The sequence below is a fragment of the Bufo bufo genome, chromosome 3, assembly GCF_905171765.1.
Source record: "Bufo bufo chromosome 3, aBufBuf1.1, whole genome shotgun sequence".
NCBI lineage: Eukaryota > Metazoa > Chordata > Amphibia > Anura > Bufonidae > Bufo > Bufo bufo.
The window spans coordinates 87,371,440-87,384,674 of record NC_053391.1 but is presented as its reverse complement, the minus strand read 5'-3'; positions in this window follow the sequence as shown (position 1 = coordinate 87,384,674).

Below are 13,235 nucleotides of genomic sequence, written 5' to 3'. Positions count from 1 at the left end.
TTATAAAATTAGGGGAAAGGGGCGTTTTTTCTTTTTTTAACTTGAAACTTGATTTTTTTATTGAAAAACTTCTTTTAACTTTTTTTTAAAACGTTATTTCTGTCACACTCTGGGACTTCAACTGGGGGTCTTATCCCCTCTGCAATGCATTACAATACATCTGTATTGTAATGCATTGCCTGTTAGTGTATGACACTGAGTCATACACTAACAGGTTGCCTAGGAGACCAGGCCTGAGGCATTGGGCAGCATCTGCACGGCATTGGGCTGCCTTCTCACCCATCGGGTGACTCGATGGGCTCCCTCAACCACAAGCCCCTTGACCTGACTGCGGCATAGAAGGGGTTAATCCACAGCAATCGCCGATACAGGGTGACTGTCACCAGGATCAACCCTATTAAACCAGACATACTGCCTGGTAGGGCTTATCATGCTGATTAAAACAATACATTTCTTTCCTTGTCTTCCTTCCGCAGCACCCATGGGGATTTCTAATCCTCCTGAAACATAGGACAGGGAGATGTCAATTAATCTCAGATCCTTTATTACTCCCTAGGTTGGAACCTCCTACGGTGTTTTTTTCTGTCCTTCCTGGATAGCCTCCTTCTAAGGCCGAATGCACACGGCCGTGTTCCGCGGCCGTGAGCGGTCCGTGATATGCCGGCCTGGATTCCTGCTGACAGCAGGAGCGCACGGCGCCATTGGTTGCTATGACACCGTGCGCTTCATGCCGCCGCTGCACTACAGTAATACACTCGTATAGATCATACGAGTGTATTACTGTAGTGCAGCGGCGGCATGAAGCGCACGGCGTCATAGCAACCAATGGCGCCGTGCGCTCCTAATGTCAGCAGGAATCCAGGCTGGCATACCACGGACCGCTCAGGGCCGCGGAACACGGCCGTGTGCATTCGGCCTAATGAAGGAGGTGGTGATGTTGGGAAGTATACGTTTTTTTATTAATACTAACTTTATATTGTATTACTCCTAGGTCTGTGCCCTCTTTTAGCAGATATTTGACACAGCTGCAGTGTACTATCGTTCTTTATTAGTGTGGTGCAAACTCACTTAAATATGTCTCTAGTATGCAGGTTAAAATTCTGCCTAAATTATTCATTGTTAACTTGCAGGGCTTACTGGAGGGTGTCTTGGTTTAGTGGCGCTTCCCTCTGGAGATTCCGCCTTCTCCTTGCCGGTGCTGCATGCGTGTCTCACCTCGCATGCACTGCTACGTGGGGAGAAGAGAGGGATAAAACATGGTGCCCACCTTCCACGCCGCTCTGTCATGCTCTGCAGTGCTCCCTACAAGGTAAGGGGCGCAATGGCGTCCAGATTGTTAGGCATCTCGCTTAAGTCCTTCACTTCTTCTGTGTACAGAGTCTCTAATGCTGGGGGGTGGGTGTCCTCCTTATTGTTTTTTTTTCTTTAAGTGGAGCTTGTTAAATGGACTCACTTAGGTGTAACTGTTATATTTAGTACAATAAAGCAGAGTAATCTATACATTTACTCTGCCCTATTGTAAATGTCTCAGGGTTCGGAAGATTGGCTCTTATAGCCCAGTGGTTTAGGGTCTTGCCTTTAATGTAGAAGGTTGTGAGTTCAGATTTCCACAGAAATAAAAAATAAAATAAAATGCTGATATTGCAATGGCCAGGATATTGGTATTTAAAGGGGTTCTGCACTTTCATTTAACTGATGATCTATCCTCTGGATATTTCATCAGCTTCTGATCGGCGGGGGTCCGACACCCGGGACCCCCGCCGATCAGCTGTTGGAGCGCCGGTGCCTTCTCAAACAGCTTATCGGCGGGGGTCCCGGGTGTCGGACCCCCGCCGATCAGAAGCTGATGATCTATCCAGAGGATAGATCATCAGTTAAATGAAAGTGCAGAACCCCTTTAAACTTCTGTATTTGTTTGTGACACCAATTGCAGCGTGCGCAGGGTACTACCCCAGGGCCCTTCCAAGGTGTTATAACGGACGTCCCAGATTAGGAATGCCAAAGTGGTGTAATGGCCTATAATGTCTCTATAGGGTGGTGATAATTGTGTCACGGTGTCTCCTAACTTGCTCACGAAGTTCCAGTGCTGTAATTTTGCGATGCGCAAGCTGGCGCATGCGCAGTGTCGGCAAAGTGTTCGTTCTCTTTGCTGGCATCAGCTTCAGTGAACGAACTGCACATGCGCTAGCTCACGCATCGTGAGATTACGGCACTGTAACTTCGTAAGCAAGGAGGAGATTCCTGGATGCAGGCGGTGCTGGGCTCCTTAACTGTAAGTAACCACGCCTTGGGCGCACCTTACTTGGCTAATTTACATATCAATAAAATCATTTTTTAAACGAAATAAAACCACACAGAGCTATTAGACAGGTAAATTGCGGACATGTTAGCGGAGATCTATCCGTGCATGTCCGCAGCTCTATAGGGTAAAACTAGGTGACAGATTCCCTTTAACATGGTTTTACATGCACATTTGTGAAGACATAATATAAATTACATCAGATGACAGATTTCTCTTAGAAAAATAGAAACTTCTTCTTACGGAAGTCTGCTGGGAAACGCAAACATATGTCATGCAGATCATGTAACACTCCCTTGCCTGATGGCAGTGACTTCTAATTCTGGTCAGCCTGCAGAGCTAACAACTTTCCTGTGGAGGATCAGCCCCTTTCCAATAGGCATGTATTGCTGTGGATGAAGGATTGTGTCTATGATTTATTAAAACAGTCGACTGCTAAGGCCTCAGGCCAGGCAGGGCTATCCTCTTATACGGTTGAGAAAAATGGAGGCGTGAGTTCAGATACCACTTCAGCCAGTGTGCTGAGAAGCCAGCAATTGCACCAAAGTAATGAAAAAGTGCAAGTCTCATCAATACCTAACTAGGCAAATTTTGGAATTCAGCAGTCTGGGGAAGCTAGGCAACAACTTCTAAAAAAAAACACATCTGGTTTCTACAAATGGAGGAAGACATAGATAAAGGTGTAAAGGTGTACCAAGGGATGGTATATTAAGAAAGTTGCTCTGGCTTCTGATTTTCTATGTGATGTCTCGGTCTAAAATGTCAAAGTTAGTAAAATTCTTGGAGCCTGAAGCCGTATTACAGGTGCGGATAATAGGGGACGATGGTATCCCTAAAAAATCCAGAGCCTTTGACCTCTTGCGGACACAGGGCGTACCTGTACACCCTGATGTCCGAGTCCTTAAGGACACAGGGCGTACAGGTACGCCCTGTGTATTTCCGATCACCGCCAGGCACCCTTTGACAATGCCGAGGGGGGTCCTGTGACCCCCCCCCCCCCGTATCGGCGATCGCTGTGGATTAACCCCTTCTATGCCTCGGTCAGCGCGGACCGTGGCATAGAAGGGGTTTGTGGTTAAAGGAGCCCATCGAGTCCCCACGCTGCTGTGGTGATGACTCAATGTCTCAGAAGGCAGCCCGATGCTGTGCAGAGGCTGCCCAATGCCTTGCACGGCATCAGGACCTGCCTCCTTCTAGGCAACCTGCCCATCTCCTAGGCAACCTGTTAGTGTATGACTCCGTGTCATACACTTACAGGCAATGCATTACAATACAGATGTATTGTAATGCATTGCAGAGGGGATCATACCCCCAAAAGTTGAAGTCCCAGAGTGTGACAGAAATAAAGTTTTAAAAAAAAGTTAAAAAAAGTGTTTTCAATAAAAAAAATAAAGTTTCAAGTTAGAAAAAGAAAAAACGCCCTTTCCCCTAATTTTATAATAAAATTTTTTTTAAAAAAAAATTTAAAACACACATATTAGATATTGCCGTGTCCGTAACAGCCGGCTCTAAAAAAAATATATCACATGATCCACCCTGTCCGATAGACACCATAAAAAAATAAAATACAAACAGTGTCAAAGAAAGCCATTTTTGTCACCTTACCTCACTAAAAGTGCAACACTAAGCGATCAAAAAGGCGTATGCCTTCCAAAATAGTACCAATCTAACCGCCACCTCATCCCGCAAAAAGTTAACCCCTACATAGGACAATCGCCCAAAAAAATAAAATAATATATGGTTCTCAGACTATTGAGACACTAAAACATGATTTTCTTTTTGTTTCTAAAATATTAGTGTAAATAAAAAAAGTAGACATATTAGGTATCGCCACATCCGTAAAAACCTTCTCTATAAAAATATCACATGATCTAACCCATCAGGTGAACACTGTAAAAAAAAAAAAAAACGGTGTCAAAAAAGCAATTTTTTTGTAACCTTACATCACAAAAAGTGAAATACCAAGCGATCAAAAAGTCATATGCACCCTAACATAGTACCAATCAAACCGTCATCTCATACTGAAAAAAATGAGCCCCTACATAAGACGGTCACCCAAAAAAAAAAAAAATTTGGCTCAAAAATGCTTTATTATATAAAACTGAAACAAACAACCATATTTGGTATTGTCGCGTCCGCAACAACCTGCTCTATAAAAATAGCTCATGATCTAACCTGTCAGATGAACGTTGTAAATAACAAAAAATAAAAACAGTGCCAAAACAGCTATTTTTTTGTTACCTTGCCTCACAAAAAGTGTAATATAGAGCAACCAAAAATCATCTGTACCCTAAAATAGTACCAACAGAACTGCAACCTTATCCCATAGTTTCCAAAATGGGGTCACTTTTTTGTAGTTTCTACTCTGGGGGTGCATCTTCAAATGTGACTTGGCAAGTTAAAATTATCCCAGTGAAATCTGCCCTCCAAAAACCATATGGTGTTGCTTTCCTTTTGCGCCCTGCTGTGTGCCCATACAGCAGTTTACGACCACATATGGGGTGTTTCTGTAAACTACAGAATCAGGGCAATAAATATTGAGTTTAGTTTGGCTGTTAATCCTTGATTTGTTAGCGGGAAAAAAATTATTAAAATGGAAAATCTGCCAAAAAAGTGAAATTCTGAAATGTCATCTACATTTTCCATTAATTCTTGTGGAACACCTAAAGGGTTAACAACGTTTGTAAAATCAGTTTTTAATACCTTGAGGGGTGTAGTTTCCAAAATGGGGTCATTTTTGGGTGGTTTCTATTATGTAAGCCCCACAAAGTGACTTCAGACCTGAACTGGTCCTTAAAGGGATTCTGTCATGAGATTTGAGGCCTATAACCTAAACATATGGCCAGGTCCCTACTAATACCCTGAATCCAAAACAGACCTTATTAAATGTGCCTGTGGCTCTATTAGCATATAAAACTGGTTTTTATAACCTGTCATTCACGTACCTAATGTGTCCAAGGGGACGTCTCATCATGCAGGGTGCCCGGCTGCAGCCATCTCCGTCTGGTGCCCAGCGCCGCCTTCCTCACCTCAGCCCCGCCTCCGCAATCATCCGGTCCCTCAGGTTATGCCTAGTGCGCACGCGCTGGATCTGGCAGAGGGACCGGACGATTGCGGAGGCGGGGCTGAGGTGAGGAAGGCGGCGATTTCAACTGGGAAGGCGGCGCTGGACACCAGACGGAGATGGCTGCAGCCGGGCACCCTGCATGATGAGACGTCCCCTTGGACACATTAGGTACGTGAATGACAGGTTATAAAAACCTCTTTTATGTGCTAATAGAGCCACAGGCACATTTAATAAGGTCTGTTTCTGATTCAGGGTATTAGTAGGGACCTGGCCATATGTTTAGGTTATAGGCCTCAAATCTCATGACAGAATCCCTTTAAAAAGTGGGTTTTGGAGAATTTATGAAAAATTTAAAGATTTGCTTCTAAACTTCTAAGCCTTGTAACGTCCCCAAAAAATAAAATGGCATTCCCAAAATGATCCAAACATGAAGTAGACATATGGGGAATTTAAATTAATAACTATTTTTGGAGGTATTACTATGTATTATAGAAGTAGAGAAATTGAAACTTGGAAATTAGCAAATTTGCCAAATTTTTGGTAAATTTTTTTTTTTTTTTTTTATAAATGATGTACAATATGTGACGAAAAAACATCTCAGAATAGCCTGGATAAGTAAAAGCGTTTTAAAGTTATTCACACATAAAGTGACACTGGTCAGATTTGCAAAAAATGGCCTGGTCCTTAAGGTGAAAATGAGCTTGGTCCTTAAGGGGTTAAGGTAGACCTATGGTGAAGAGGCTTATGGCCAATGAGTGGAAAACGCCATATAAGAGGCCAATATTTAACAAGAGGTTTAAGACCATGTGTATGACAGAGCAAGAAGTAAAACTGTAGGGAGATCCCCCTAAAATAGATGTAACCATATCAAAATTATTTAGATACACTTTGGTCCCTGGTGAGGATGGGTCTAGTTTTTGCTGATCCGATGGATGGAATATTGGATGGTGCTTTGCGCAGAGGCTGCCTCTAACAGCGGGTCGGATTTGCGGCCCGATATTTGGCGTTAGTCAGATCCGGTACAGTGTGTAGAAGATCTTTATGGTAAAACCTTGGGGGGCAGATGTCCACTCAAAAAATATACTCTATGCAATGGACTATCGTCCGAATAGGCTTTTCGGACCAGAGAATGACCCACTTATGGAAATCTGTCAAAAATAAAAAAATGGAAGTCCCTTCCTTATGCTAAAGTGGTAATCTTGCTAAAAAGGAAAGAGGTCTCCCCAGAGTGGCTCAATGATATTGAGGTCTAAATTTGCTCTACCAATAGAGGAAGGGAGTGTAGAAGATCGGAGTGGAGAGACATCTGTGTCAAGAGGGGCATTTCCTTCTGTGAAGAAGGTCAGCGGTTATTCTAGGCTGAACGTATCTGCACTCGTCAGATCGCAGAAGATAAACAGCTTGAGGACGGGCAATTGCCAGTTTTGGCTGGTTGGGAATCCCTGGTCCGTTGACTTGGGAAATACAGCCCGTCCCAGAAAGAGACAGTTTTCAGGGCTCAAAGTTATTCCTAGTCCCAAAACTTCAGATGAGGTGGAGGACTATTGTGCATCTAAGGTATCTAAACAGGTTTAGACGCAAGAAAAAGTTCCATATAAAAATGGTTCAGTCTGCGCTAAACCTGCTAGAACCAGAAGATTACCTCGCTACAATACATTTAAAAGATACTTATCTGCACATTCAAAAAGCATCAAAAATGACTGCGCATAGCCAGTTATGTCATCTGCAGTTTAAGGCACTACCATTCGGGGTTTCATCAACCCCATTCACAAAGGTGTTTGCAGCTGTTGTTGCGGGCCTCAGAGAATTGGGGATAACTATAATCCCATATCTGGAAGACTGGCTGGTAAAGGGGGGAGACCACAGAGAGATTCAAAGCGCATCTTCAGTTAATCTTCAACAGCATCCAGTCTTTAGTCTGGATATTCAACAGACAAAGATCCAGTATCGTCCCATCTCAGCAGAAACAGTTCCTGGGCTTCATTCTGGACACCATGGAGATGACCGTTTCCCTTCCAAGGAAAAGAAGGAATGTCTGCGCCCGGAATGTACAGCTTCTGAGGCCGTTCAGACCTATATCCCTTCGTGAAATGATGAAGACATTCGCTCTTATGACCGCAGCCAGTCAGACAATTCTGTGGGCAAATTGGTACACAAGATACCTGCAATGTGAAATTCTGCAGAAGTGGGATCGAGACCCCAATTTTCTAGACAGTACGACAATCGTCTTCAAGGAGACGAGGACATCACTGAGGTGGTGGATGGCTTTAAAGAATGGCAAAATATTTTTCCCCTCCCAGATGGACCGATATTACTACCGATGCTTCGGCTACAGGTTGGGGTGCCCACATGAGGGGCCAGAGAGCAAAAGGAGCCTGAACTCCAACAGAGAGACTGTTATCCTCAAATCTCAGAGAGATGAGAGCTGGATTTAATGCCCTAACACATTTCCACCCCTTGGTCAAGGGACAAGCCATAAGAGTCAGGTCAGACAACATGACCACTATTGTGTATTTAAATCGCCAGGGACGTACTAGATCTTTATCCCTCCTCAAAGTGGTGGAGCGGATCTTGGTATGGGCGGATGCCAATATTCAACAGCTGTCAGCTGTAAACACCAGAGGAAGGAAGAATGCTGTCGCAGGCAGGCTAAGCCGCGACTTTCCCCTCCCAGGGGAATGGTCTTTGGACCCAGAAATATTCATTCAACTCAAGATGCTTTGGGATCGACCCCAGATAAATCTGATGGCTACCCGAGACAATGCAAAAGTGCCTCTATTCTGCTCCCTGTTCAGGGAAGAGAACCCTTGGGCCCTAGATGCCCTCTCAGTCCTTTGGAACTTCAGGTTTGCCTACATCTTTCTGCCCATTCCTATGATTCCAAAGGCCTTACAAAATATCAAACGGGATCAGGTCTCGACAATCCTGATATGTCCATACTGGCCCAAAAGGGCATGGTTTACACAACTAATGCTGATAAATAGGGAGGCCTTCTGGAGGCTCCCACAGATTCCACACCTAGTAACTTAGGATAACAGATCTACACCACCTGAAATTCACAGCCTGGATGTTGACTGCCCCCTTCTAGCAGGACAGGGCTTATCAGACGCGGTAATTAGAATGCTATCGCAGTCCAGAGCACATACAACTAATAAAGTGTACATCAGAGTCAAAAAGGTGTTTGATTTTTGGTGTGAGAAAAATGGAGTATCTTGTCAGTCTCCTACAACTCAGGATATCCTGAATTTCCTGCAGCAAGGCTTTGACAAAGGTCTAAAGCCAGGTACAATGCCTAAAAAAGGCGTTTAACCATGTCAAAAGCATAAACAGGGATGAATTAATATCTCAGGACTACAAAGCCAGCCAGAGAAAAGAAGGAGAAGACAAAAGGATCAGATGCATAGGGACCTATGACTGTGGTAATCAACAAGTGATGAAGATTTTAAAGAAACATTGGAGGGTACTTACCAGTGATGACCAATTGAGAACTGTACTACCACCATATCCCAGCGTCACATATAGGAGAGGACCAAACCTGAGGGATAAGCTGGTTCATAGCTTCCTTCCTGAAAAACAGAGGACAAATATGAGCTGGTTAAAATCCAGTATCATTGGCTCTTTCCCCTGCGGAAATTGCACCTTTTGCAAATACTTACCCAGAGTAAAAAAATTCAAAAACCCTATAGACGGACGTGATTATGTGATCAGAGATTTCTTTAACTGTCGGAGCAGTGGTATTATTTACATCGCCTCATGTAATTGTCCTAAATTATATGTGGGTAAGACCACACAGGAGTTGAGGCGAAGAATATCTGGTCACATAAGTGCTATCAACACGGGAAAAGACACGTCATTATATAGGCATATAACTTATGCCCATGGTGGAAATTTGGAGGTTTTAAAATTCTGGGGCCTAGAGAAAAAAACTCTGGGACCAAGAAGAGGCAATTTAGATGTCAAACTCCTACAGGAAGAGGCCAAATGGATATACAAATTACAGACCCTTAGCCCAGGTGACCTAAATGAGGGTTTCTCATATACGGCCTTCATCTAAACCCAACATAGCATAATAAATAAGTGAAAGAAATCAAAAATACAAAAAAATACATAAAAAAATACAATACATTGAGACAACAAATTAGAAGAAAGATTATAAAAGACCTCATGTTATATAAAGATTGGTACCGCCGGCCTGCTGTAGGACAGTCACATATTCAAAAGTACTCATGCTACATCATCATTTCCAGGCAAATTGGCATTAGTGCCATCTCCTTGGAAGAATATGAGGCATGGTGGATGGAATACATTCTGGTAATCTTGACAATTAATGTCACCTCCGTGGTGTTGCCTCCATGGCACCGAGCCATGATGTCACCTCCATGGAGAAGTATAAAGAATGGTGGATGGTCACCTCCATGGAGAAGTATAAAGAATGGTGGATGGACTAAATCTTGGCAACTCTGATAATATATAAATAAGATCTCCTCACCTATTACCTTGATGCCTGTCTCGACTTAGAGATGAATAATGTAGTGGAACATACTATATGGACAGACTGACGTCTTAAGAGGGTAAGAATGGAACAAAACGTAACTGATGAGGAGGAGGAGATACGAAGAGTAGAAAAGGGTGGATGGAATATATATCTTGGTAATTTTAACAATAAATGTCACTCCCATGGTGTCACTTACCATGGAGAAGTATAAAGAATGGTGGATGGATCAAATCTTGATAACCCTGACAAAAAATAAAAGATAATAAAATAATAAAGCCTTTAGACCTCCTCACCTATTCCTTTGATGTCTGTCTCGATTTAGAGATGAATAATGGACCATGAGGATAGCAGAATATATTATATGGTCAGATTGACGCCTCTAGAAGGTATGAATGGAGTAAAACGCAATTGATGAGGAGGAAGAGGTGTGATGAGTAGAAGAGGGTGGAGACTAGTAACTATCGGATTCATCACAAGATGGACCGTAAACACCCCCTCCCGCCCACTCATTCATACAATGTGTTTTGTTTACCTGGTGCCATAGGTGACGAGGATCAAGATGTGAGCGCACAGGATATACGTCTATGGACGGGCCCGGCATGTACGCAGCGGAGTGGATCAGAGGAAGCGACTGTGATTGGTCGCAAGTGATGAGTTCCGGCAGGTGGGCGGTACCTGGAAAGACATAAAGGAAGGTCTTAGCGAGCGCGCGCGCACATATACCCCACATCCCCTGACGAAGCCACAGTATGTGGCGAAACATGTCGGGAGGGGTGGTATAGTGTGACAATTTTATACAGTGTCCACGTGCAGGGAAATTGATGTTATACAGCACGATGCAGCAGATAGGAGAGTGTCAGTAGTGAGGACAATAGATACTCACAGCATTACAGAGACCTCTATGAATAGGAATAGAGGACCTAGTATAGCTGCGGTATAGGTTGCGAGTTAGGAAACAGCAGTGAAGATCGAATAGGGATACAGAGGCAGCCCTGCAGCAGAGAATAAATAGCTACAATTATTGAAAGGACAGCAACATCGTAGCTGCATGGTAACCTTAAGATTAAGGGCCAAAAGTAGCGAATCTCAGCAGGAGCAATACCTCCACCAGAACTCTATATGTATACACATGCAAATAACCAACCAACCTATAAATAGCGTGCATATTACCCTATATCAAATAAGAGGGCTCTTACCAGATGAGTGTCAAAGAAAGTACACCACTCCAACGGACATTATCCCATAGATCACTGGACACTGACAATTTTAAAAGTTCATCTTTTTTGTTGTGTGTTATTGTGAATACAAAAACTTTAAAAAAAATAATTAATAAAGATAAATATTTTATTATCTGTTAGGGACCCCTATAGGGATTGTAGGTCTCAAGAGACCATTGGCGCACGAATATAAATATCCCGAGGGTCTCTAAAAGGGACTTTGTTTAAAACAATATAAGTCTAAGCGCACATTGTTAATGGTCATGACGTCATGTGTAACACCCCACCAGCACACCGCCATAGGTGGAATGTTAAGGAGGAGTCACTATCCGGAGCAAAGTGATAGGCGCATCCAAGGTTTGGGTGTTTATGGCAACGATATGTCTCATCAGCTGATTGGACATTATAGATGTCAATATGGATTAGCAATTAAATAAGAAGAATTTCATCCATTAAGACCGTCTCCACCGGTGATTTTGCGCCGAAGCAGAACCTCTCTCTTTCCACTGCAAGTATCCTTTGGGGGACTGGACATCCTATCCAAAAGACAACCCAGTCTGCGGCTGCAGTCCCGGCGTGAAGGTCTTATTTATATAAGTTTACAGTAGGGTTGTGCCTATATTAGCACAACCCCACAAGGTGAGCCTCCAAACTCCTCACTTTATTCTTTTATTTGTATGAACATACTACCCTATTGTGCCCCCCCCCCCCCCCTTTTTCTCCCTTTCTCTATTCCCCCCATCCTTTGGAGGGGAATTTAGATTCGTCCACTACCTAAGAATATGGATTAGCAGGTCATTTATACTTTGTTTGCAACGATCTTCCTCATAGAAACATAGAAACATAGAACATAGAAACATAGAAACATAGAGCTTGCTGGTGAAACATGTCGGGGGGCAGTTAATAGGTTTTTCGGTGTCTGAGTCTGGTCCTGTGTAGATCTCTAACAAACATTTAACCAGTCTATGTTGTTACACGATCTCTCAAATAATTATGTAACCAGTGTATGGCCCCTTTCACACAAGCGAGATTTCCGCGCGGGTACAATGCGCTCAGAGACGTGAGCCCCTACCTGAGACAATCGGCCAAAAAAAAAAAAAAACTATGGCTCAGATTATGGAGACACTAAAACATCATTTTTTTTGTTTTAAAAAAGCTGTTATTGTGTAAAACTTACATAAATAAAAAAAAAAGTATACATATTTGGTATCACCGCGTTCGTATCGACCGGCTCTATAAAAATATCACATGACCTAACCCCTCAGATGAACACCGTAAAAGATAAAAAATAAAAACTGTGCTAAATAAACCATTTTTTGTCACCTTAGTGTAATAGCAAGCGATCAAAAAGTCACATGCACCCCAAAATAGTGCCAATAAAACCATCATCTCATCCCACAAAAATCATACCCTACCCAAGGTAAACGCCCAAAAACTGAAAAAATTATGGCTCTCAGACTATGGAAACACTAAAGCATGATTTTTTTTGCTTCGAAAATGAAATCATTGTGTAAAACTTACATAAATAAAAAAAAAGTATACATATTAGGTATCGCCGCGTCCGTATCGACCGGCTCTATAAAAATATCACATGACGTAATAGTGCCAATCATACCGTCATCTCATCCCGCAAAAAATGAGACCCTACCTAAGATAATCGCCCAAAAAATGAAAAAACTATGGCTCTCAGAATATGGAGACACTAAAACATGATTTTTTTTTGTTTCAAAAATGATATTATTGTGTAAAACTTACATAAATAAAAAAAAGTATACATATTAGGTATCGCCGCGTCCGTATCGACCAGCTCTATAAAAATATCACATGACCTAACCCCTCAGATGAACACCGTAAAAAATGTAAAATAAAAACTGTGCTAAATAAACAATTTTTTGTCCCCTTACATCACAAAAAGTGTAATAGCAAGCGATCAAAATGTCACACGCACCCCAAAATAGGGCCAATAAAATTATGGCTCTCAGACTATGGAAACACTAAAACATGATTTTTTTTTTGCTTCAAAAAAGAAATCATTGTGTAAAACTTACATAAATAAAAAAATTGTATACATATTAGGTATCGCCGCATCCGTGACAATCGGGTCTATAAAAATATCACATGATCTAACCTGTCAGATGAATGTTGTAAATAACAAAA